Consider the following 26,300-nt stretch of genomic DNA (forward strand, 5'->3'; position numbering starts at 1 on the left):
GAAAACACTCCTCCAATGGGAGTTCTTTCCCCATATTGGAATCTTGCCATAGGCCTATCACAAGCTACCCAACACCTCGCGTATGCCTAGGAGCTACACCTTCTGGACCATAAACATGAAGTGACCCCAGGGAATTGTCATCTCATAGCTTACGCTGCTCTGCCTCACTCACCGTTTCTCTCTTTATGAGTTGTAGAATAGAGATGGCCCAGTCTTCACTCAGATAACACAACTTTCCCCAAATACTCTGGGATGGCGTTAGAATTGTAACATTGCTGAAGATCGCGCAGACCTGTGCTCAGTACAAGAAGAGATAGTCCGCAAGAGCCTTGCGATCGATGCGCAGTGCGCCAATGCAGTCACTCCTGTGCCTTGTTTTCCATTTTTGTGTTGTGCACATTTTGTCGTAATTCCATGTTCTGGTTGGCAGCTTGGGTATTAGGGTACCTACCTTATTGTCTGAGGGTCTCTCGGTCTTCACAACATTCTTTGGGAACCAATTCCATAGAATTTATTTTTGGGGTACATAGTTGCAACACCTTTCTGAAGGTGGGGCAGAGAGGACACTTGGTTAACTACCAATTGAGCCTGTGTGACCCTGACATATGTGCAATAAACTGTCTCCAGATGAACCACTCCAAACCTTCTAACTAACTCCTGGGGAATTGCATTGCCCCAGAAGTTGAGGAAATAGATTTTAAACTACATCACATTTTTTGTATGACAAAAATCATTGACCAGTTAAGGCAAAAGCTGTGTTATAACATGTCCTGAATCCACAAGGACAGTGTAAATTTGTCAACTCCCTGAGTGGTTGGTGGACATTGAGGATTGTTCTGGTCGTGGGGGTGACAATACCTTAGACATGTTCTGACCATCCTTAGGAAGAACGGGCAAACAGCTGACGTTTATATAGATGTCAGACTAGTGTCTAGATCATGAAGGTTTGGTAGAAGTGGTACAAACATCACCAGCCCCGATTGCAAAGGATGAGATCATTTTAGGGACTTGTCGAACGTTCTTCTAATTTTGCGCTCAGTTTTCAGGTGCTACACCTCCTTGAAAATACACTCTTTGAGTGTGAAGAGGAATAGGAAAGTGCATTCGAACATATTAAAAAGGGGCATGTGAAGGGCATGTTCATTGTAAGGGGTTGATTCGGAATCAGAGTGAGGACCACTGAAGTCAGCGCCATCTGCGTTGGGGCAGAACTCTTCCCGGCGACTGTAGAGTATGTGAGGAAGTGTGCCTCCAGATGGCCAACCTTGCCAAAAGAAAAGATATGGTTAGAGAGCTGTAAAAGATGATGTGTTTGTGGGTGGACGTGGCCAGGATGGAGACCTTCGCTAGGGTTGTCCAGCTGTCAATGCACGTACGAGATTTCATCTGCTGGGTAGAACATATGTCGGGGTTCATCACCATCTTACTTCTCACGTTCGCCAGGTGGGAAGTCAGCGCATGAAGAATGATGTCTTAGAGGACTGCATAGTGACCAAGGTGGAACACAATTGTGGCTCTGTTATCTCCAGAGATAAATGGGGGGGGGGGGGTTTATTGTGTGGATACCACATTAAGAAAACTGTGAGTTATATCACCAAGGGCGGACTGGCACTGTCCGCATTGAATGAAAATGAGAACATACTGGGAAGTGAGGTTGGCGCTGTCTGTGGACTGTGTGGTTGTGTTGTGAGACCCTCCCCCAGAAGCGCTTTCAACTAATTGTTGGGACTCAGTAGTTAGAGAAAAATGAGCATGTAACAAGAGATAGACGAGGGATCCATTTTTAAGGTTCCAAAGATGGCCATAATGGTAAAAATAAAGGTCACTACAGGCAGGCTCCGTGAGGGTGCAGACAAATTGCTGGAGACTTAATGCTAAACTGTGTTCTGTGTGCTGATTGGAGAAGTTATAGGATAAAATAGAAATGATCATTCTCTGCAAGGGAGTAGGTGTGAGTGCTGCAACTACTGCAATGACACCAAGGCATGAAAGTGAGAGTCGCCTACTACACCAGACCCTTTAGTGCCAATCCTGCTTCGGTTAAAGTTTCAATCTCATGTTCTGCCTTGGTCTCACAATTAATGTTGCCTTTGCTGCTCAACTGCTCTGAACATTTCCCTAGAGACATGTAGGCCGCTGGTGCCGACTGAAGTGTTGGGTGTTGCACAGACCACGCTGAGCAGGACACAGATGCTCACATGCTTATGAACTGGAGTGTATGGTGCCCAGTTGAAAATCTTTTTTGGCACTCCCATCCACACGTTTTTAGGCCTTGCCTAAGACAGCGCATGTGCTGTCTCTTGGAGACATATTGTTTTCTAAGAATGGACTTAGAGACTGCCCATTGCTTACTATTGGTTGGCTTCATTGCTACTCTCATTAGCTTGCTTCTTATTGGTCAGCTGTCGTAGGTTTCCAACCTCTCCATGTGTTTGTCCCTCCCTTGGACCATGGATGCATTACCTTTGTCTTACCACTGCTTGTTTTTTTAGCCATTCATTTTTCTTTGTTTTTAAGCACTCTATGAGAGTGTGATTTTCAGGTCTCTCTCTCTTGTACTTCTCCCCCCTCTGTGTTTCTCCCACCTGCCAACCCTCTGCTGTCAAGCTGCGTGCCCCCACCATCCCTCGTCCTATCGCCCATGTTGTTAGCACCCTCCTTCTGTTGTCTGTGTTGCTTGCCCCCACTCTCCTTCCATCCGTTGTCCATGTTTCTAGCCCCACCCATCCTTTTTTCCGTTGTTCATACTGCTTGCTCCCACGTGCCAGCCTTCCTTCCCTCTGTTGTCCATACTGCCCCCCAACAGCCATAGCGAAAAAAAGCTCTATGACGCAGACACCACTGTTCACGTAATAGTGTTTTTTTTCCCACATCCACCGCTGTCCATGTTACCCCTGACAATCTCCATCACTCTGAAATTGCCTTCCCACCCCATCCTCATGCCAGGAATAAAAAAAGAGCTAAGTGAGGGGAGCATCATTATACTCATGGCTAAAAACATTGACAAAGGCAATAGCTCTCATTAAGTAGGCGAGACCTATTTGCTTTGCCATTGCTTGTTTAATTTTGGTACTGTCATGCCTGAGGGGATGAGTTGTGCAGAATTAGAGCATGTTTTGAGCACTTCGCATATGTGAAGCATCCTATTGCCTTTCATGTAGTGGGTGCAGCTTGTTGGGTACCCTCTGTGCTGGAGTCAGGATGCAATCCAGCGGTGTAGCCCCCCGGCGCTTGCACTCTTACAGATCCATAAACAACCCATGGCACATCACCTTCAGTGACTGGTGCATGTCAGGCCTGAGGAGGGGGGAGTAGCCCCTGTACTCAATGCAGGGCCAGCAGCACTACTGCACGGGCAGAGAGGCTGGCCAGCACCATGAGTGCAGTCATGCGGGACGAGGGATCATAGGAGCAAGTGTGATTGGCTCACTGCCCTGTGGCAGTCCACCCCCAGAACTTGGCAAATGGTGCAGTGTCCCCACTCACACTGCTGTAATGTCGGCCCTGAGTGAGGACATGTGCACTCAGCTCCTATTTATTAGCCAGGTCCAATGACCTGTGAGACATGTGTTGGATGGGTGTGGGCAAGTGTGGAGAACAGCCCTCTCTGCCCTAATGTGCCCACATGGACAACCCATTGGCCATGTCCTTAGCAGTGGCTGTAATAATCGAAGTATGGAGATAAAACCAGTTTGATTTACATGTATGTTTATTGAAGAGTTGGTAAATCAGGAATCACAGGATAACAATTGATGTATGATAGATCTCCAATTCAGAGCCCCACCAGGAGCAGCTCCCTTGCTGCTCAGCCCATCCTCTCAACTGCCACTCCACACACAGTCATACCAGCATTCTATGATCTCACCACGCGTACCAACATTCCAAGAACATCCACACTGGCTGAGCAGCAAGGTAGGGAATCAGGAAAGGTGCAATACACAATACCTGCATACTACACACCTTCCCCCTTTAATAAAGAAAACAAAAGAATTATATAAGCAGTAAGCATAGTAAAAGCATAACCAAATATTGTAGTAAAACATTGCATTTAACGAACAAAACAAAACTAGAATATGCAATCCCTCCAAAAAGGAAAATATGCGATCAATCCCAATAATGAACGCATTAAATCAATTAACTCCACCACCTCTTCCTCCTTTACAAATATGGGAACACTGCCCATTATGGATTTCAAAAATAAAGTATGGACACACTGCCCATTGCGCATTGAAATGAAATATGGGTCCACAGCCCACTGCGCATAAACCAAAGATGGATCAACTGCCCATTGCGCCTAAACCAAAGATGGATCAACTGCCCATTGCGCCTAAACCAAAGATGGGTCCACAGCCCATTGTGCATAAACCAAATATGGGTCCACTGCCCACTGCACATAAACCAAAGATGGGTCCACTGCCCATAGCGCATAAACAAATATGGGTCAACTGCCCATTGCACATAAACTAAAGATGGGTCCACTGCCCATTGCGCATAAACTACATATGGGTCCACTGCCCATTGCACATAAACCAAAGATGGGTCCACTGCCCATAGCGCATAAACAAATATGGGTCAACTGCCCATTGCGCATAAACTACATATGGGTCCACTGCCCATTGCGCCTAAACAAATATGGGAACACTACCCAAAATACAGGTACACTGGCTATTGTGCATAACATAATAAAATATGAATGCGGTCCATTGCCCACTTCAAACTTATGCAATAACTAGAGGTAACTACCAATCCACACAGCTAAATAACAATATAAAAGGTAGCGGGTTTATAACACTAATACTAGGCACAAAGAAAACCGTATAGGGTAGAATCAGTGTAAAGGGTGTGCACTACCCACACTGTAGATTAAATAGAATGTGTGAAGACCAGCTTCAACACAAGAAATACCCTCACAAAACCAATCAAAGCCTAGCACCCTAAAAATATCTAGATCAAACACCTCCACAAATAAATAACAATTTTGCTTAGTGAATGCAAAGTGAGCAAATTATTTAGTTAAGCATGAAATAGCATACTGACATAGCGCGCAAAACATATGACTCGCTGTGGGAGCAGTGCTAGCTCAAACAGTGTTTGAGTGAGCTGCTTTGTAACTGCGAAATTTCTTGCGACCTCAGCCAATAACAAAGTGACTTACTATTGTATGGAGGCATCACCTCCTGTTTCCAAGAACAGTCCAGATGTAAAATCTGTCCAATTACCTGTCTGGTGCTGTTGCTCTGGACTGTGCTTGCCTTTTTTCTGCCCACCTGTTCGTCCCAGCTCCCACATAATCTGTTTTACCTAAGATGGCAGCTGACTGGCCTCTCTTGTCATGGTGGTGTGCTGTGCTGCCACGGTCCATCGCCGCTTGCTGGCCTCTTCCCCCACAGTGCTTCACCCATCTGCTGCGACATCGTAAGGATTTGTGGTGCCCTTCTTCTTCTTTTTATGCCTACTACCCCTCCTGGGGTATGGGCCATCACCCAGGCCTCTCCAGCCATCTCTGTCCAGGGCTTTTCTTTCACTCTGACTCCAGGTGTAGCCCATCTCCTTGCAGTCAGCCTCGAGGCCTCGGCACCAGGTGTTTCTTGGGCTTCCTCTTCCTTTTACCTTGAAGGTTCCAGGTCAGGGAATGGCGAGGTCTCCCTCAAGGCATTTCTCCAGGATGGACTGGAGTCTGTTGTAAAATTGTTATTTTTCTTCTCCACTGTTATTTGTCAGTGCATGGCACTGGATAACATTCATGTATATCCTCTTTTTCTTTGAAGGGACGGTCGCTGTGATGATTCTGAGACTAAGAGCTTTCCATCCATTCAGAGCTCTTTTGGCTGCCGGCGATGGCATCAGTCAGTGGCATAACGAAAGTTGAAGGGGCCACACTGCAAGGTACACAGAGGGGCCCCCACTCTGGATTTAATCTGGGGCTCTCCGGCGTGAGTACAGTGCTGAGGGGGCCCCCTGCAGCTCGGGGCCCCCTGCACTGCGGGGGATGCGGGGGCATGTGTTACGCCCCTGGCACCACTGCTACTCCATGAGTGTGTGGGGTGTTCTCTTCCTCATGTCCAGAATACAACAGCATTCCTCCTGGAGCCAGTCTTTTCGGTCCGGACTGTGTCCATCTGGTATTGCTGATGCAAAGCAGGGCAAAGTGGTATTTTTTCATCTTCACTGCCGCATGGGCTGTCTTGCCTGTCTCATGCATGGTCCTCACATTCCATGTCCAGATGGTGATCGAAAGCAGGTGGATCGTCTTTGTGGCTTCCACAGATCTCTGGCTTTCATCGCAAGGTGTCATAGATCTCCGTGAGGGAGATCTCTCTCTCCCCAGGGCCGGGATGTCTTTTGGTCCTTTGATATTTCTGTAGCTAGGATTTTTTTATATGGTGGGGCAGCTAGCCCCTCATGTAACCCTCCTTCTTTCTCTGACTTGGGACCGGCCACGACTGAGTTTTTGTAGGGCCCTGGGTAGGATATATTTAAGGCCCCCTAAATATGAATGTATTTCTCCTTATTGGCTGAATCAAGCCCTTGTGGTGTCAACGAATATGGATTTACATGTTAAAGTTTACTCCTGTTGCCAGTCAGCCAAATTGTACCAAAAGAAAGCTTGAACAAGCATTGCTAAAGCCATTTATTTTTTAGTGTGGATCTAGTTTTTTTTACTTGCAACAGCAAACAATTTATGTGGAATTCCGTGTCTAACCAGCTATCTAGAAGTATAGTGGCCTAGTGACTAATATTAAAGTAAATAATGTGCACATATGGCTTAAAATTGTAGTTTTAGTTGCGGAATGCTTGTAAACACAAGTATATCCGCCTACACAGCTGTCATTCTTGCTCAAAGAGTGAAAATCTAAACGCTGCTCTGAGAATGTTCACCCATTCCATTGGTTAAAATCGAATACCTTTCTCCTAATTTCTCTTGCCTTGACTTGTCCCCCTTCGCTTCTCTATACTGGTGCACTTCAGTGGCTAGACAGTTACCTGTGACTCTGCTAAGAGAAGTGGGCTTGGGCCGGATACAGAAAGATAGAGATATAAAGAGAACAGTACAGTGAGAGACGTGAAGTAGAGAGAGAAGGGGATAGAGACAGATGATGTAGAATGATATGTGAGTTAGGGAGAAAAGTAAAGTTGAAGCTGGGGTATCTAGAGGGAAAGATAAAGAGTGGTAGAAAGAGGAAGCTGCAGGTAGAGAGAGAGAGAGAAAGAAATAGGCAAGTGTTCAGAGTGCAGTCCAGAGAGGTAGAAATTCGGAGTAGGAAATGTAGGGAGAGGCAGATGAGTACAGTACTGAACTGGGTCAGATAGAGAGAGAGAGATAATATAAGAGGTAGAAGTAAACAGAGAGATTTGAGGAAAACCAAAGAGGTGCAAGGTAGAGCGAGAGAGGTGGAGGAGTTGGCCTAACGGCTAGGGCGGGCGACCTCGAATCTGGGGAACCGGGTTCGAGTCTCGGCAATGACGCTGAACATCCTGTGATTCTGGGCTAATCACTTAATCTCCCCGTGCCTGACAAAAATGAATGTGTCCTCGTGTAATGCAACTGGTGCTATGTAAAGCGATCTGATACCCGATTGCGGGCTATATAGAAGTCTGTAATAAAACACAACAACTGAGAAGAGCTGTAGCAAAATGGGTCAGGTAAGTACAGTAAAAGGTAGAGAGGAGTGTGTGTTAGAAAGAGGAATATGAAGCAGAGTAAAACCAGGAAGTTTAGAGGCAAACGTGAAACAGAGAAGGAGGTGAGGTGTATAGAGAGGTAGAGAGTTGTACGATACGGAAAGAAGAAGAGATGGTGTGGTAGAGAGAGGTATACAGAAAGAAATTCAGGGAGAGATTTGAGGCTTAAGAGGGAGATGAAATGGAGAAGGAGGTCCAGAGAGAGGTATGTGTTTGTGTGTGTGAGAGAGCGGAGTTGTTGATATATAAAAAGGGATAGAGAAATAGAGGAAGCCAGAAAGCAAGAAAGTATTTAGAGAGTTGAAGGAAAGTGCCGCAGAGGTAGAACGAGAGAAAGGAGAGTTGGAGAGCTGAGGTAATAAAATAATGGAGAAGTAAATAGAGAGGTTAGGTAGTGACAGAGACAGTGGGGCAGAGAGAGGTGGGGTAGTCAGGGTGATGTGAGGAAGAAAGATAAATAAAATAGAGAGGTGAGGGGAAGTGGTGAGGTAGAGAAAGAGCTGAGAGACAGGTGGAGAGAAGTAGGGTAGTAGAGACATGAAGAGGGATAGAGAGATGCGGTAACGGTAGGAATTAGGTTATGTGAGAAGTAAAGTAGATGGAGGAGAGATACAGGGAGGTCTGATGGAAAAAGAGCAGTGAGGTACAGAGAGAGGGATGATATAGAGAAAGAGATGAGGAGGAAGGTTCAGGGATGATGGATATACAGGTAGGTGCAGAGAGTGAAAGAGACATAGGGCGAGGTCATGAGACAGAATGAGAGACATGAAGTTGTGTGAAGTATTTTGATAGAGCGGTGAGGTAGACAAAGGTGAGGTAGAGAGATCTGAGAGAGGGGATGAAGTTACATAGAGAAAGAGAGATAGAGAGAGAGGTTAAGAGTGCTAAAATAGAAGAGGTGAGGTGAAGTTAGGGGAAAGAAATGACACAGAAAGATTATTTTACAATGTAGCTGCCAACTTCCTGAGTGCAGGGGTTACAGCTGGGCACACCAGGCTTGCACTTTGAGGGGCAGATCTATTATTTTTAAGTGAACTTGTTGTGCTGCGTTGCGCTACTCCCCAACTCCAGCCGCCACTGCAAGTGGTCCATTTTTTTCCAGCCCAGAAAATTCCGGGTCCGGATACACTGGACTGGTTTAACCAGGTGCGGATCCAAGAAAACCAGGGCACGTGCCCAACCCGGACCCCCGTTCACCTCCTCAGGCACCACGAGGGAAGTGGAAACTTCCCCTATAGAACCAATTGCATCCCACCTGACTAGACAACCTCACAAACATCCGTCCCACTACCCTGACCCCCACTGGCCCCTCCCACAAATATCTACCACCTGCTTAGAGCACATGGTAACAATCTGAGTTAAAATCCCCTGAGCCAGGGAGTCTGCTCAAAAGGCACCCAAAATTCCAGGTCTGACGGGTCATTCCTCATTCCAGGATTTTCAATTTGTGAGCCTCATTACGTCACAGGGAGACTCAGGCCAGAATTGTTAATTTCAGTCCCGGTGTCTCCCCACAGAGATTACAAGAACTCGTAATAGAAACTAAAGTGTCAGATACTCACGGGGACAGTGAGTGGGAGGAATGAGCCCTGAGGCATGGAGACATGAAATCTGGAACAAGGAGACATGAAGCAGGGCGACACAGGGACAGGGAAGGGGAGCCATGGAAACTGGGACACAAAGACATAAGCAGAGACTCTGGGAGGCGCAGGCATGTACAGATGCCGGGAGAGAGAGGCATGGCTGTGTACAGACATCAGGAGGCACCGGCACCGACAGGGAAACATAGAAAATAAGAGAGGAGCACAGGAACCATCAAACTAGAGTAACTAAGACACCCTCAGTAACAAGAGGCCAGCGGCGGTTCCTCCTTTAGGGTGGAGGAGTGTCACCCCGCCTACTGCGAGCGCAGCAGTAAGCTTAAATGAAATAAAATGGTCAATGGAGGTGACCATTTTAGTGAAGTGCACTGTGTCTCGACACAGGGGTGGGGCCATTCTTGCTGCTGATTGGCTGTGTAAGAGCTGGGCGGACTACAGGCACAGGCTCCTAGTCTGAAAACGAGCACTGCGTTAGCCTGCTCCCACCAATCATGGTGTACTGTTATGCTGAAAACTGCATGAGAGCAGCTCCAGGATTGGTTAGGTTTGTTGGCTCTTCCCATAATCGAGTCAGGCTCTGTGGTTTGTGGGAACCGTGTAGTACCTTCCTTTTCTGAAGATACCAAACGGATGGTGGTCCCACATCTCCGGGGTCTTCCCTGCACACGTGAAAACGTTATTGGTAAGTACTTTTATTTGTATTTATTTAAACAAAGTAAATTTTTCCAACTTTTAGTTAAACTAATTTGATGAGGGTATAGGGCTATAAATTGTTCCTGTCAGCCGTGAGCCCCTAGACCTGCTGCTGCTGATTCGCCACACCGCTTTCAAATGTCACTAGCCGCCACTGGAGGATACAGCAATGGCAAATGTTGCACTTTACAAACACCCCCTAACAAAAGACCAACATGGCTGCTCCAAGCCAGACATCCCTGGGTGTCGCTGAATATAGCCCACCCCTACAGACTTCGAGCCTCTTTCTATCTCCATGTAAGCACCACCGTAAAATAACAGGAAGGCTGCGATGGAAACTCAGGGTTAGTAGTCTAGCCCCAACCCCGCGTCACAGGGGCTTGAGCGGGCAACAGTATCTGCACTGCCTGGAAACATCTGGATGTTTGTAATGGGTGCGACCCACTCGGTAACTATAGGAAAAAGCTATTTGTGGAGAATGTCCACATACATATACCATAATCTATTGTTATTGCTCCACGTCATTTACCTATCTGTTTTTTTCCTAAAACATCGGAGCACCCACCCTGTATTTACTTCCTGGTCTCCTCCCTTCCTCACCGGGTCCCTTAATCTCTCTATTTTATTTGAGTTATGGGGCCGGATGTATCAATATTAGGAATAAAGATTACCTAATCCTAATGCACAAAACTCATGGAGTTTCATTTAGCGATTCCTAGTGAGTCACAAATCGACCTACCTCATAAATATTAATGAGGTAGGGCACAATTGTGATCCATTAGGAATCGCTAAAATCCCGGGAATGGTGGCCTGTTGGAGTCAGAAGACCACCATGTCTGTGATTGCTTTTAAATAAAGCAATCATTTTGCATTAAATGCAGTCCATTTTCCTTAATTGAAAACGGCTTGAGTATAAAAAACAAAAATGAAAAGTTTTCTTTTCAGTCTTTAAGAGTAAGAGCAGACAGTGGTCCATGAGACCACTGCCTGCTCTTAAAAAATGTTTTACGAACATTCACAAAGGTGTAATAGCCGCTGAGTTTCTGGTTGTCTCCAGGTTGGAGAAACAGCAAAGACTCCCTGTGCTTGAGAGAGCACCACTCCAGCCAGCTCAGGCCAATCACAAAGCTTCTCTCATGCTTGAGAGCAGCACGGGGATCGGATGGGAGGTCTGTAATGCTGTCCCAGGTTCTGCTGGGACCAGGGACCAGGAAATGGATGCAGAGGAGATCGTGGCAGCCGGCAGCACCAGGGGAGTGTTTTTTTATTATTTTTTATTATTAAACCCCTGCGCTCCCCTTGCCCCTCCCACCGGACTCCCTCCACCCGCCCCACCACTCTCTATCTGTGGCGGCCCCCATTGCAGCCGCAGTTCAATTTAAGGGTGCAAACAAGCCAAGAACGTACATAACCACCTGCTTAAAGCCTTCTCCCACTCTGACACACCCAGACAAATGAGGGCAGGGCTCAATGGAAGGACCATGCAGTAGACACCCCACTGTAGGGAAACTGCTGGAGCAGCAACAAACAAAAGAACCTTGATGGGAAAAATATGATGCCAATTTTTATGGAGTTATTGTACAGAAAATGGAAAAGCAAAATAGGCCACAGAAAATTCTTGCAATGATGCCTCTGGGCTCCCTTCCCACATTCAGATGGAGTTTATTTAGCTTTACTGTTTTTTAAAGCATGTGATAACTAGAAAGGCGGCCTTGTGCTAAGAGGAGGCATTGGAAATGCAATCAAGAGACAGCCTACAGAGTAAAAAGCGAGGACTTCGTGGCTTCCTGACATTGTAAATGTTTATCCATAGATCGAATATTGACAGGTTCCAATCTGGAGCTGGGTCTGGTGGCTTGGTGGACTAATGTGTCCACTGTAGGGGCCTGTGTTTGGCCTCATGGTCACTGATACAAATCCTGGTAGGTCCACTCATCCTTTCATCCTTCTGAGGTCTATAAAATGAGTAGCTTTACGTTGGGTAACAATGAACATCTGTTATTCAGCACCAAGAGGCCCGTCTGGGTGAACGTGCGCTTTACAAATACACATGTTATGTTATGTTAATCTCTACTTTTAAGAGACAGAAGAACATCCTCTGAGACGTAAGGAGTTAGCTGACTGAAGGGTACCAGAAGGTTGAGCAAAAGGAAAACATCATGGCTGGAAACTCTGGGCTCGAAATGTAAATGTTTTGAGGAAAATGCATAAACACGTGAATTAAGATCTCTTTGCAGCAGGAAACCAGTGCAGATGTTTCAAGGGAGAAGAAATGCGGAAATGACGAGGTAGGTATAGCAGCAGGTGAGCACCGCCTGGAGACATTGGAGCAGGCGCTTAGGGAGTCTCAGATAGATGCTGTTACAACATCCAGTTATGAGCCAGTTGCAGCTCTTATGCAGTGTTTAATTTGAGCCGGTGGTTGCCAGTGGGGACCACCAGCACTTATTTTTGGAGACAACACTTATTTTTCCTGATCAGACATTTCCCAAGAACAAGAGAGAGGGTTTTACACAAAGAGAAAAGAAAGAGAAAGTGAAAGACAGAAAAAATGTCACAAGGGGGAAAGCAGAAACCTGTAAGAGTAAGAAATAGGGGCAGGGAGTGTCTGGTAGTGAATTAAAGAGGCATGAGGTGAAATCAAGATCACAACCTTGGTAATCAGCGTGTTGACATTTCACGTCGGCGTTACTTGCTGGCTCCGTAATATCGAGTCTCCTGGTTTGAATATAGTGTATTCTTGCCCGCGACCGGAGACATTGATTATATTTTTACTGACCCCTTCTGTGATTAAATTGTAATATCTATTGTGAATATTTGTACATATTTTACTTGCACTTGTATAGATTGCATTCACCTCACCACAGTCACTGAGCACTTATTTCACTGGACTATATGTCACTGTTTTATTGTTGAGAGCCTGAGAAATCTAGTTAAAATAAATATTCTGATTGAATTCAGCATAAATGAAGTGGTTTTCGCATGTGTTCCTGTTGGGTACTATTGAAAAATTATTTAAAGCTGTGAAGAAATCAGTCTCAAACCCTATAGAGCCATTGTAGCTTTGTTTTATGCCTGAAACGGCATACCCTTAGGTAAGAAAGAATCTTTACAGTAAAAATGATATGAAGCAGCTTTGAAAATATGAGTACAAAAAGAAAGTTAATCAACAAAGATGATGTCCAGATTGCAAGCGGGCTTGTCTGATGGGGTACACGGGCCCACTTCCACTGGCGAACCAGTCTCTCGACCAACCAGGACTGATGGACTCAAATATCAAGAAATCGATTTCTAGACTTGAGGTTAAGATGGTTATTGCTCATTCGCCTAGCCACGGCTAACACAGAATTTAGACAATTAGACTTAAGTAATTCCTGATTGCCGTCACCATCAAACAGTGGCACTATTTAGGTGTTATCAGCATGGAATCTAAAGAAGAACCCAAAGGAACAAGTCAACTTCATGTGCACGGTTAAGGCAGTCAGCGGTCTAGATGTGCAGACGGGCAGTGAGAGGAACTGGGAGGATCGGGAGTGAACGCTTGGGAGGGTAGTTTGTAGAAATGAGGGTGTCAGGGTAGTTTTTTGGCAGGATTTTAGTGCTCAGGGCAGGGGGTGTCAGTTTTTAGGGGTGGGGTGCGGTTTTAGGGCTCAGGGCTGGGGGTGCAGGAGGTGGGGCCATTTTTTGGGCAGCGGCCTAGGATGAGGAATTAGGTAGTTTTAAGGGCTGGGACTGGGTGGTTTGCAGGTCTAGGGTGTCAGGTGTTAGGGTGCAGAGTTGGGTGAGGGTGTGTATTATACAATGAATATCCATTTAGCAAAAATGTCTTTAAATTCTGCATTCATTTTGTCACATTTTCTGTCCATCAAACACACAGTTCAAATATTTGTCTATGTATTCTGACAAATTGCTGCTTATTTTGTTAACATTGGGAATGGTGTTTACAAACTCCTCTCAGTTAACTGTAAGAGAAAGAAAAGACAATTTAATTATTTGACATTCTTGCTGGGGTATAGGCAGTTTGAAAAAAAGGCTGTATTTTGTCATTTATTTGTAATACACAACAAAATGTAAATACTTGTAAATGACCTGTACACATTCAGCAGTTAGGAAAGCAAAAATGAAGCACATTTTTTGTAGTTCTGCAGTGCTACGGAAATAAATATTTTAATAGGGTAGAAACAAATGAAGAGCCTTTACTTGTTGATGCACAAATGATAAATACTCACTGAACCCCGATCACACATTATTAGCTGTGTGCAATATAGTTTTATCAGCTGACCAGAAGAAACTTGTTGAGAAGGTAACCAACAACGAACGGGAATTGGCAGAAATACCCCTGACCATGACCTCGATACAGACGCACCTACGGGATATGGAAACTAAAGTGCGGACACTGAAGAGTCGGGCAGAAGATGACCGGTGCTCTTGATGGAACTTTCACGATGCCCCTTGGGCGGAACCCATAACTGTCTGTACTTACCATGGTGACCGAGCAACCTTGGCCGATGCCCGTGGAGCTGTCCTATGTAGCTATAGAGGAGTTTGGCTCTGGTTCACCCCTCGGCCGTCACCTACGCAGCCGGCCATCAGACATTGTTTTCCTCATCTCCCCGTTGTGTCTTCCACCTGCATTCCTGTTTACCATTCCCCCTCTACCTTTCACTCCCCTTAAGACGTGTGTACGCGCTAATAACTCATATTATTGCTTAATCTAATGTTTTTCTCCTATGTACATACTTGGCTATGTAATTATGTAACCTGTAACTCACTGATCCTCATGTAAAGCACTCTGATACATCCGGGTCAAGCCAGCGCTATATAAAACTTTGCAAAAAAAAACAAAATAAAAAAATAAAAATCTGTATGCCAGGGAGGAGCCAGAAGAGGCTCCAGAGGAGGGGGTGCACCATTCGATGCGACAGCTGTCCCTAAATGACCCGGCATTGCCACACACTGCCAGAATTTGGCAACTGTTAAGCCATTGTACTATATGACGGCGAGGAAAAGACCTTCTTCATCTCCTTCACGAGTAAGCTGAAACAACACCAAAGACTGCGGCCCACATACGCACGCAAAACTGCTGGGTCTGAAGTAAAGACCTCATTGACACAGGGACGTCAGTGAACGTCATGGGAATGCAGAAATATAAATGCCTCCGACCCAAACCAGCATTTACCCCATCACACACCAAGATCTTTACGTATGGCAGCCACTCATCACTACCCCTGCGAGGGCGCATGACCGTGCAAGTGAGATTCAATGACCGGGAAGTCACAGCGACATTCCATGTCATCAATAAAGAGGCTGACACACTGTTAGGCAGCCACACCACCTAAGATAAGGGGCTTGTATCATTTGCCCGGAATGTGAAGGTGCTCCTGATTGATAAACTACTGAACCAATTCCCTGGATTGTTTAGCGGAATGGGATGTTTAAAAGTTCCTACGTTTAAGCTGTACATTGACTGCTCTATCAAGAAGCCCGTGGCCCTCTGCTACCACCACGTACCATTCCACCTGAGGCCACTGATGGAACAGGAGCTCAACAAACTTTAAAAACAAGGGGCATTCAAAAAAGTGTCAGGACCAACACCCTGGGTGTCCCCTATGGTGGTAGAAAACCTAAACAACCCGGCAAAATACACCCTATGCATTTACCTTCGCCTCCCGAATCATGACATCAAGCGGGAATGCCACATCATGCCCACAGTGGATGACATCATAGCCGCCCTGAATGGCTCATGATGGTTCTTGAAACTAGACTTGAATGGTGGCTATTGCGAGCGGCTCCTATCGGAGGAGAGTAGGTAAATAACGACCTTTACCACTCACCTTGAATTATGCCAGTACAAACGACTAAACTTTGGCATTTCCACGGTCGCAGAAGTATTCCAAGATGCAATATGGGAAACTCTGTCAGTGCCCCAAGGTGTCATGAACGTGAGCGATGACATCCTAATTCACTCAGAGGCAGCCGAAGAACACCGCTATCATTTACGAGCCACCCTAAAGCACCTCTGGGAGCATGGAGTCACACTACACAAAGAGAAATGCTAGTTTTTCCAACCTTTTGTTGAGTTCTTCAGCAATGGGCGACACAGCTGAGTTTTTTGACGTGTTATGGCTCGGGGGTCATTGCTGATGCGCTTTTAATTGTTTTAACCATTTTATTGCTGATAGAGTAAAAACTAAGGTGCCGATCACGATCTGTTAAAAAAATTCCCCGTACGACTCGTATCCGGTCTTTTTACCGTACGAATCGTACAAGTGCCGTACAAACTGCCAATCGCGATTCGCATGGGAAAAAGTCCATACGAACCGCATTGGGAATTATTCCCCATACGTCCTCGGGTCGGAAAATGTGTCCGACACGTCCTCGGACGATTTACCGTACAAATGTGAAAAGTGAAGTCCGACCGCGGAATCACGATCCATCCAGTGCGTCCGATGTTACAACTGTATGGAAAAAACACTGTCCGCACCGAACTCCCATAGCAACCATGGAGACATGTGCCCGCATACGCGCCCAACACCCCCCAGCCCTCCTATGTACGAGTCTAATCCCCACCCGTGTATGTACACCCGTGTATGTACGAGACGTACCCCCACCCGTGAATGCATGGAGCGTACCCCCACCCCACCCGTGTATGTACGACCCGTACCCCCACCCCAACCATGTATGTACGACCCGTACCCTCACCTGCGTACGTATGGAGCGTACCCCCACCCCAACCGTGTATGTACGACCCGTACCCTCACCCGCGTACGTATGGAGCGTACCCCCACCCCAACCGTGTATGTACGACCCGTACCCCCACCCCAACCGTGTATGTACGACCCGTACCCTCACCCGCGTACGTATGCAGCGTACCCCCACCCCAACCGTGTATGTATGACCTGTACCCTCACCCCAACAGTGTATGTACGACCCGTACCCTCACCCGCGTACGTATGGAGCGTACCCCCACCCCAACAGTGTATGTACGGACCCTACCCCCACCCCAACCGTGTATGTACGACCCGTACCCTCACCCGCGTACGTATGGAGCGTACCCCCACCCCAACCGTGTATGTACGACCCGTACCCCCACCCCAACCGTGTATGTACGACCCGTACCCTCACCCGCGTACGTATGGAGCGTACCCCCACCCCAACCGTGTATGTACGACCCGTACCCTCACCCCAACCGTGTATGTAAGACCCGTACCCTCACCCGTGTACGTATGGAGCGTACCCCCACTCCAACAGTGTATGTACGGACCCTACCCCCACCCCAACCGTGTATGTACGACCCGTACCCTCACCCGCGTACGTATGGAGCGTACCCCCACCCCACCCGTGTATGTACGACCCATACCCCCACCCCAACCGTGTATGTACGACCCGTACCCTCACCCGCGTACGTATGGAGCGTACCCCCACCCCAACCGTGTATGTACGACCCGTACCCCCACCCCAACCGTGTATGTACAACCCGTACCCTCACCCGCGTACGTATGGAGCGTACCCCCACCCCAACCGTGTATGTACGGACCGTACCCCCACCCCAACCGTGTATGTACGACCCGTACCCTCACCCGCGTACGTATGGAGCGTACCCCCACCCCAACAGTGTATGTACGGACCCTACCCCCACCCCAACCGTGTATGTACGACCCGTACCCTCACCCGTGTACGTATGGAGCGTACCCCCACCCCAACCGTGTATGTACGACCTGTACCCCCACCCCAACCGTGTATGTACGACCCGTACCCTCACCCGCGTACGTATGGAGCGTACCCCCACCCCAACCGTGTATGTACGACCCGTACCCCCACCCCAACCGTGTATGTACGACCCGTACCCTCACCCACGTACGTATGGAGCGTACCCCCACCCCAACCGTGTATGTATGACCCGTACCCTCACCCGCGTACGTATGGAGCGTACCCCCACCCCAACCGTGTATGTATGGACCGTACCCCCACCCCAACCGTGTATGTACGACCCGTACCCTCACCCGCGTACGTATGGAGCGTACCCCCACTCCAACCGTGTATGTATGGACCGTACCCCCACCCCAACCGTGTATGTACGACCCGTACCCTCACCCGCGTACGTATGGAGCGTACCCCCACCCCAACATTCTAAGTACGGAGCGCACCCCAGGCCCCAACACCAGCACCTTCACACAACATCGCGCATGTACGAGTCGTACCAAGCCAGACACAAGGACAGCACTGTACAACAAAATGCCCGAAGTACACACCGTACACACGTTAAAAACGCACGTACACAACCAGGACAAAGCAAAACAACACAAGAATACACCATTCGAATGGCACAAAGCCACAAAACATGTCCAACAAGCACAAAAACAACACATTCACTGACCTGCAACTGCCAAAATCCCAAACAGAGGCCCAAAACACAACCACTCCTTATAACACACCCACCCAAACTTCAAACACAGCCACACCCACCAATGGACCAATAAAAAGGGCCCACACACACAAACCATGAGCCTTTGCAACAGACTCACTGCTGCCAGACCCCACAGACAACCTACAGCACCATACTAGAACCTTTACTACACCTTACACTTGCACACCTTCACACAACCACCTTCACAAACACCCCCTCATCACATTCACACACACACACCTGCACAACCACACCCACACACCCACAACCATCCACACACCCCCCCACCATCCACACCCACACCCCTCACCATGCCCACTAACAAGAATCCAAAGTTCACTAGCCGAGAGTTGGAGGTCCTTGTCGGTGAAATCCTCAGAGTCGAGCCACACCTCTTTGGAACATTGGTCAGACAGACCAGCATTTCTGAAAAAACAGCCATGTGGCAGACGATTGTCGATGCTGTGAATGCTGTTGCGGACACCAGAAGGACCAGGCATGAATGCCAAGCCAGGTGGTACGATCTGCGGAGGAGGGTCCGAGCCAAAATGACCGACGACCACAACCAGGCCAACGTCACTGGAGGAGGGCCGCCCCGCAGACCCGTACACTACCATCCCTGGGAGGAGAGGGTGATGGCCATACTGCCGGTGGTGGCAGTGGACGGATTAGAAGGACTCCGAGACCCGGGTGAGTACACAAACAACTCACCTCACATGGGGGGAACGTCATCCACAACCAAACTCGCAAACAGGCACGCAACCACCCCAAGCTATCGCATGACTCAACCACACTCCATGAACACGCACATGCCACTGGCGCCACCATGCCCCATGCACCCAGCTGGACAATGCCAAGTCACAGGCCACAGAAAACGCCAACACAAGACACGGTAAGCCAGATGGCGGGAGTGTGGGCCCCAAAAATCACATAGTGCAACTCAGAAGCAGACAACAATGCCCCCTGCCCATATGGCCTAGGTCACAGCCAGACAAACAGTGTGTCCCCACACAGGAAAGACTTGCCAGCAAATGGCGGACGCCTTGCATTAACACATGGGGGTGACGGCACGTTCTTGCACATGACAGCAGCTAATGAACAGCCAACATTGTGAAAGAGTGGCAGCACACACCACCACAGCAGCAGCGCAGACACAGACACTACACCCAATGGGTGCCTGGAGATCAGAAACAAACTCACATCAACAATCCAAGGGCCATTCAAAGATCTGCTAACAGTGTGTGCCCAGGAAGATGGGCTGAGGTGACAGAGGGTGACACACAGAGGGAGGGAGAGGGGGACAGAGAGGGAGGGAGACACAGGGAGACGGACAGAGGGAGGAGGATGACACACAGAGGGAGGGAGAGGGGGACAGAGAGGGAGCGAGAAAGGGACACACAGGGAGAGAAAATCAGCCTTGTGGGGTGTGGGAATGTCTGCTCGTCAGCAGGTGGACTGCGTGCATGTAGACAAGGGTGGCCAGTGCCAGAACCCCCCCTCTTCTCCATGGCAAAACACAGGGCCATGTCACAACCTGTGCACGAGCACAACGACAGCTACCTGCATTATCTAAGTGTGTGGAACCACTCCATGTGCCCACGTACAGTGCAACACGGAAGGCGCCAATGCATGGCTCGCCACACCTGCCCACTCCACTGCTGACTGCAGTCACAATTGACGCAGCAAGTAAGACTGTGCCACACATAGGTAAAGTTGCAAAAGCTGTGGCCAAGGGACATACCCATGCACAAGTGCACTGTGAGTGGAATGCAAGACATATCCAAATTCCCAGAGGAAATGTGCCAACTTAGAAACCAATGAAACATGGATGTTGCATGGAACAAAATTAACATTGTCTCTCTCACACACAGGTCAAGGTCGTGGATCACCCCCCAACACTGGGGGGGAAGACTCACAGGACCCGGATCAGCGGGATGACGGAGCCACTGGCAGCGACGACTCTCACCACTCTGTGGACGAACCCGACCCCGACCAACCTGGCCCCTCTGGTGTCCAACGATCTGCAGCACCTGCGTCAGGTACAACTGGGCCAACCACCACCCCCATTCCTGCCACATCCCAGGAGACACCCAGGATCCCTGCCCCACCACCACAATGCAGCCAGGCTGGCCAGGAGGGACACGGTGTACCGGGCACCCAGGAGGAGGCAGGCGACAACGCCAATGCCACCCCTCAGGGGTCCCGGAGACCCGATGTGCCCACAAGGGCAGGCCAGGTGCAAGTGGGCAGGGGTGGTGGGAGTGGAGGACGGCGGAGGCGCGAGCCTGACCTGTTGGCTGGGGAACCGGTATATTCCCATGTCCGAAACATCCTGGACACATACTGGCAGGACACCACGGGCATGGCCCAGGTTGTGTCCATCCTCGAGGAGATCAAGACCCAGCAGGCCCAGCAACATGCAGAGCAACATGCCTGTCTACTGTGACACCAACGGCGGATGGAGGACAGACAGGCTGAGCTCGTGACGGTGTTCACGGGAATTCACAGTACACTCCGTCGGATGGCCGACAACATGGGCAACCCTCCCTGTGCCACCAGGCGTAGAACATCACCACAAACAGGGAGGGATGAGGAGGAGTAGGAGACATCCGACGGAGCATTCCAAACATCGTCACGGCCTGCTTCTGAGGGTCCCCGCAGGAGGGCGGGTCGTCCACGGAAAAGACCGTGAGGGTCGGCGCAACAGCCCCATCTCCCAGGACACCTGGCCTGGCACCTGGCCCACTGGAGCAACAGCAGCACAGCAGCAAAAGACATTCTCTGCCACATGGACTTGCTGGTCACTGTCTGACCAATGTTGACAAAGACTGTGGCATGGACTCTGAGTATTTCAAATGGCAAGGACACCAACTCCCCTAGTGAACTTTGGATTCCACGGAATCCACACACCCGGAAAGCCCCTCATGTCATACCCCCCCCCGGTACCCCAACCAAAATAAAAAGTTACACCATAAAAAGAAGATGCCTACCTTTTGCATTATTACCTTACATGTGTCTTGTAAAGTCTAACCATGCCTGAGTTCTCATTTGACTTCAACCATCCACACCCTGGGGCCTGAGTCTGGCACAGGACACACATGGGTCACATTGTATTAGGCAAGACAGACATGGAGCACCATACACACCCGTAATGGGCCCAACCTGCTGAGGGGGTGGCCGCACAACCGTGCCGACAGACATATTGAGTACAGCGACAGCCATGCGCAGAGGTCAGGGATCATGTGGAGTGTCCTGGGGGGCACCCAGGTATGTGTGGACAGGTGGCAGAACCATGTCCTGCAAGCTTGAGTCAGGTGGATGCAGAGAATGGTGGCCTGGCCAACGTTGGATGCATGGGGATGGCACATGTCACAATACCCACACAGTCATGGACATCATGCACAATACACAGTCTAATCCCACACAAACAGCTTGCATCTTGACACTCTACACATAGACACATAGCCACTATCACGGAAAACCATGCCAGACATGCCGGATGCACTGTGGCAACACACCAGCATTGACTGAGAATAGGCACTTTGGAGGCATAGGGACACCTTTATTAGTCATGTATTCGGGATTGCAGAGGCAACTCGGAGTACACATGAACGGGTCATGTGGAGTAACATGTGGGTCCAACACTGGAACCCCCCTTCTGCAGCACAAATGCGTGATAGCCATGGAACTGGCACACAAGTGTCGGCTAACAGCTAAACACCCCCTGCTGCTCACGGAGAGACTGCCATACACCATTGATCCACTGATGTGGAAGTCCCACACCATGTCAAGCCAATGCAAACCGTATGTGTCCGAGGGCAGTGTAACACACATTGATGCCATCATCACATTCCACAATCCCATCACTGATGACTGTCAACAAGTCTGACCATCTATTCAGGTGTACCCAGCTGCATGTCATGTGTACCATGGTGATGTGACATGTCTGCAGAGGAACCAAACATCGACAGGGGCAGTGTGCATACATCGTAAACAACTGCCACACCCAATACACCCCTGATGCATCCCTTACCCTAAGGAGACTTCCCAACTTGTCCGTGCGTGTAACGCTGAGTCAGCACACGATGACGTGTCCATGAGGAATAGCAGTGCCACAACAATGCAAGCAGCAGGCGGCATGTGCAAGTACCTGGGGAAGAGAGACACACAAGAAGTCAGCCACAAAAAGCACAGCCACTTGCATGTGCATGTACTCGACACATGTATGGATGACAACATGCTAGGTCACAATTATGACTGGGGAAATACACATCACTGGCACCATCACTCCAGTGACACATCCACACACACCTCTGACTCACGTGCCATACATGCAGATGGACACACACATCGCAACACATGCCACACGGGGACCAATGCGTGCACACACAGACACTGGTACTCACCACTAAGCAAAGAAGTCGCGTATGAGCCGAGTCCGGATGTCCTCTTGCGGAACCACATCCTCCACATCACTAGCCCCATTGCCAAGACCTTCGTCCTCCACGGGTGGATGGTCCTGATCATCTTGATCCAGGATGAGTGGCACAGCTTTCTCAACTGCCATGTTGTGCAGCATGCAGCAGACCATGAAGATTTTGCAGACCTTCGCCGGGGCATATGGGAGGGCGCCGCCGGTCTTGTGGAGGCATCGGAATCGGCTCTTCAGGAGGCCAAATGTCCTCTCTATCACTCGCCTTGTCCGGCCATGGGCGGTGTTGTAGCGGAGCTGGGCCGGCGTGATGGGGTTGCGGAGAGGTGTGATCAGCCATGGCATGTTGGGATAGCCAGCGTCCCCTACATGGGAAGCACATAGACATCGTTAGAAGTGGTGAAGCGGTCGTGCTGGAAGTCTACGCAAAATACAGGACAGACAGAGTGTACCCACCAACAACACATGCTGGTTCGTTGCGCAGCTGCGTCATCATTTCAGGCACCCTGCTACGCCTCATGATGTAGGCATCGTGTGCTGATCCTGGAAAACGAGCACAGACATGTGAAATCACCATGTTGGACAGACACACCACAAGGGCATTGATGGAGTGGTAGTGCTTGCGATTCCTGTACGCTACCTCCTGTGCCTGTGGTGGTACCAAAGCCACATGTGTCCCATCTATGGACCCAATGACATGGGGCATCCCTCCCAGGGCATAGAATCCACGCTTGACACCAGTCAACATTTCAGGGGTTGGGAAATGGATGAACTCATCCAGGTGAAGCAACATGGCCTCTAAGAAATCATGCAGCACACGGCAGAACATGCTCTGGGACATGCCACCAACATGAGCAATGGTATTTTGAAAGGTACCCGTGGCAAGAAAATGTAGGGCTGCCATTACCTTCAGCTTGGGTGTCAGTGCCGTAGGATACCTGTGCAGCGGTTGCAGGTGTGGTGCCAGCGGTTCAACGGTTGGGGGAAGCGGTAGCACCGGATACAGTCATTCTCCCGCATGTCAGCCAAGTCCGGAATTGCTCGGGGAAGAGGCAGCGCTCTGCAGTAATTTGGAAGTGACAAGGAAGAGTGAGTGCACTACTACAACAATTTTTGGGTGCTGAGCACATGTTAATCTGTCAATACACATATGCGACATACGGAGGGAGGTATGTGCCACATGCCCTGGACACGTATGGCTGCCAGGTGACACTCCTACCAAGACCCAGCTACACACGGAGATTGTGAACCTCCACATGCCATGGCATGGGATTAGCTGTGTCCCAGTGTAAGTGAACAGCCAGACGCAACACAGGAGTGACATACATCAACACATCAGCAGAAGTAGGATGTCGATTGCAGAGACTGGTAGCGGAACACTGGAGCCACAGGTCACATGACATTACACTAGGACAGCCCACACACCTTGCCAATAAGGTGTACATGTAATGACTCACCACACATTCATAGAGAGGATGCAGACATGTCCTTGTTACGCTACTCCGTGTCCCATGCATACATACGCACCTCACATCCGATAACACATGTGGCCTGGTGTGCGTAACAGTGTGCCATGTCCATCTACACACAGACACATGTTGGTTGCTGCAACAGCTGATGCTTTTGAGGGAGCTCCAACATCAAGCAAATGGCCACCCCCACACATACATGACATAGTCACATCGTGCACCGTGGTTAGTCACATTTCTGGTGTGGTAACCCCAGTAGCGGGCATCAGGGGACACTTGGGTGTGTTGTTGACTGTGCCATGCCAGTGACGCTCATCCCAAGTGTGCAGTACGACATGCACACATGTCAAAGGAGTTAAGGCCATGCCTGGCACACATTGCACCGTCACACATAACATCTGTACACATCTCATCATACATCTGGTGCCTTCTCCACTCAGGAGTAATGTGCCACATCACAGCCTTTCACACCTGTGCCCCCCACATGTAGTACTGCCCAGACAATGCCTCGATGTCCATCCATGGACAAGTATGTCAGCCCTATTCCTTCCTGTGTGCTGCCTGTCACCACTGTGATGTATGAAAGGCACCGTACTTTCGCTCAGAGGGCCTGTGTACGTTCCCTATCACCATGGGAGTGCTGCCGTATGTGTACCCATAGTGATAGTGAGCGTACAGGCGTGTTCTCGCGTATGCGTACTCATAGTGGTACGGACCGTACACACGCCTGTACGCTCACTATCACTATGGGTGTTCTCGCGTATGCGTACTCATAGTGGTACGGACCGTACACACGCCTGTACGCTCACTATCACTATGGGTGTTCTCGCGTATGCGTACTCATAGTGGTACGGACCGTACACACGCCTGTACGCTCACTATCACTGTGAGTACGCATACGCGAGCACACCCATAGTGATAGTGAGCGTACAGGCGTGTGTACGGTCCATACCACTATGAGTACGCATACGCAAGAACACCCATAGTGATACGGACCGTACACACGCGCGTACGCTCACTATCACTATGGTGTGCTCGCGTATGCGTACCCATAGTGGTACGGACCGTACACACGCCTGTACGTGCCGTTGCTATGCATTTGTGGTGCCCTAGGGCCCCGGTACGCACCGTACCTGTGTGTGAAACTCCAAATTACATAGGGGACACATGAGGGACAAGTATAAAGGCCTACATGCATGCTGGTTGTCATGGAGACCAAGTTTAAAGTTTGAATTTTTTTCTGCAGGTGCACAGCAGTAGTCATTTTGAATGAATCTACTTTGTTGCAATGTGGTTCTGGAGTTGACATCATGCTCAAGAAAAAAACACAATAAGAACCCACTGACTATGCTAGGTTTGAAGGGATTGGAGGAAACATAGGATGCAAATGTGAGTGATCAATCACTCTGTACTCCTGTGCATGAAACAGGCCAGCAAGGCAGATATAAGGCAGCCAGGTCCCATGAGGGAGCACTTGCCTGCACATCTTTGTATTCGACGACCCAGCTGCTGCTACTGATTCCCTGGAACCATGTCAAGGTCTGTGGAGAGGTCACAGCCTTTCACCCTGGAGGAGAACCTGGCTTTGCTGGATGTGATCCTCCCACAGTAGCCCCTGCTGTATGGCCGACCGGGGTATCAGGTGAGTGCAGAGTCTACTAGCACAGACTGTGTCCCTTGTTTGTGACTGTGACTTCTGGCATTGTGTCCAGGTGTGGCACACATGCTATGTACTGTAGGGGGGGTCCCGGGGGGGAATGCCTGATGTCTCCCAGCCAGAGCATGCTGTGGTGCATGTCTGCCGTCCTCACTTGCATTGTGTTTACTGTGACAATCACTGCATGGTGCATGCCACATTCTGCCTGTCTTGTCCTCCTGGGAATGTAGCCTCTACAGTCCTCATTTTATGATGTGGTCAGCCCAGTGTGACAGGTGACTGTACCCACAGATGTGTGTTAGTTCTGTGTACCTGTGCTGAGAGTGTCCACATGATGTGTTCGTACCCTGGACATCGG

Source organism: Triturus cristatus, chromosome 6 (assembly GCF_964204655.1).
Source record: "Triturus cristatus chromosome 6, aTriCri1.1, whole genome shotgun sequence".
In the NCBI taxonomy this organism is placed as follows: domain Eukaryota; kingdom Metazoa; phylum Chordata; class Amphibia; order Caudata; family Salamandridae; genus Triturus; species Triturus cristatus.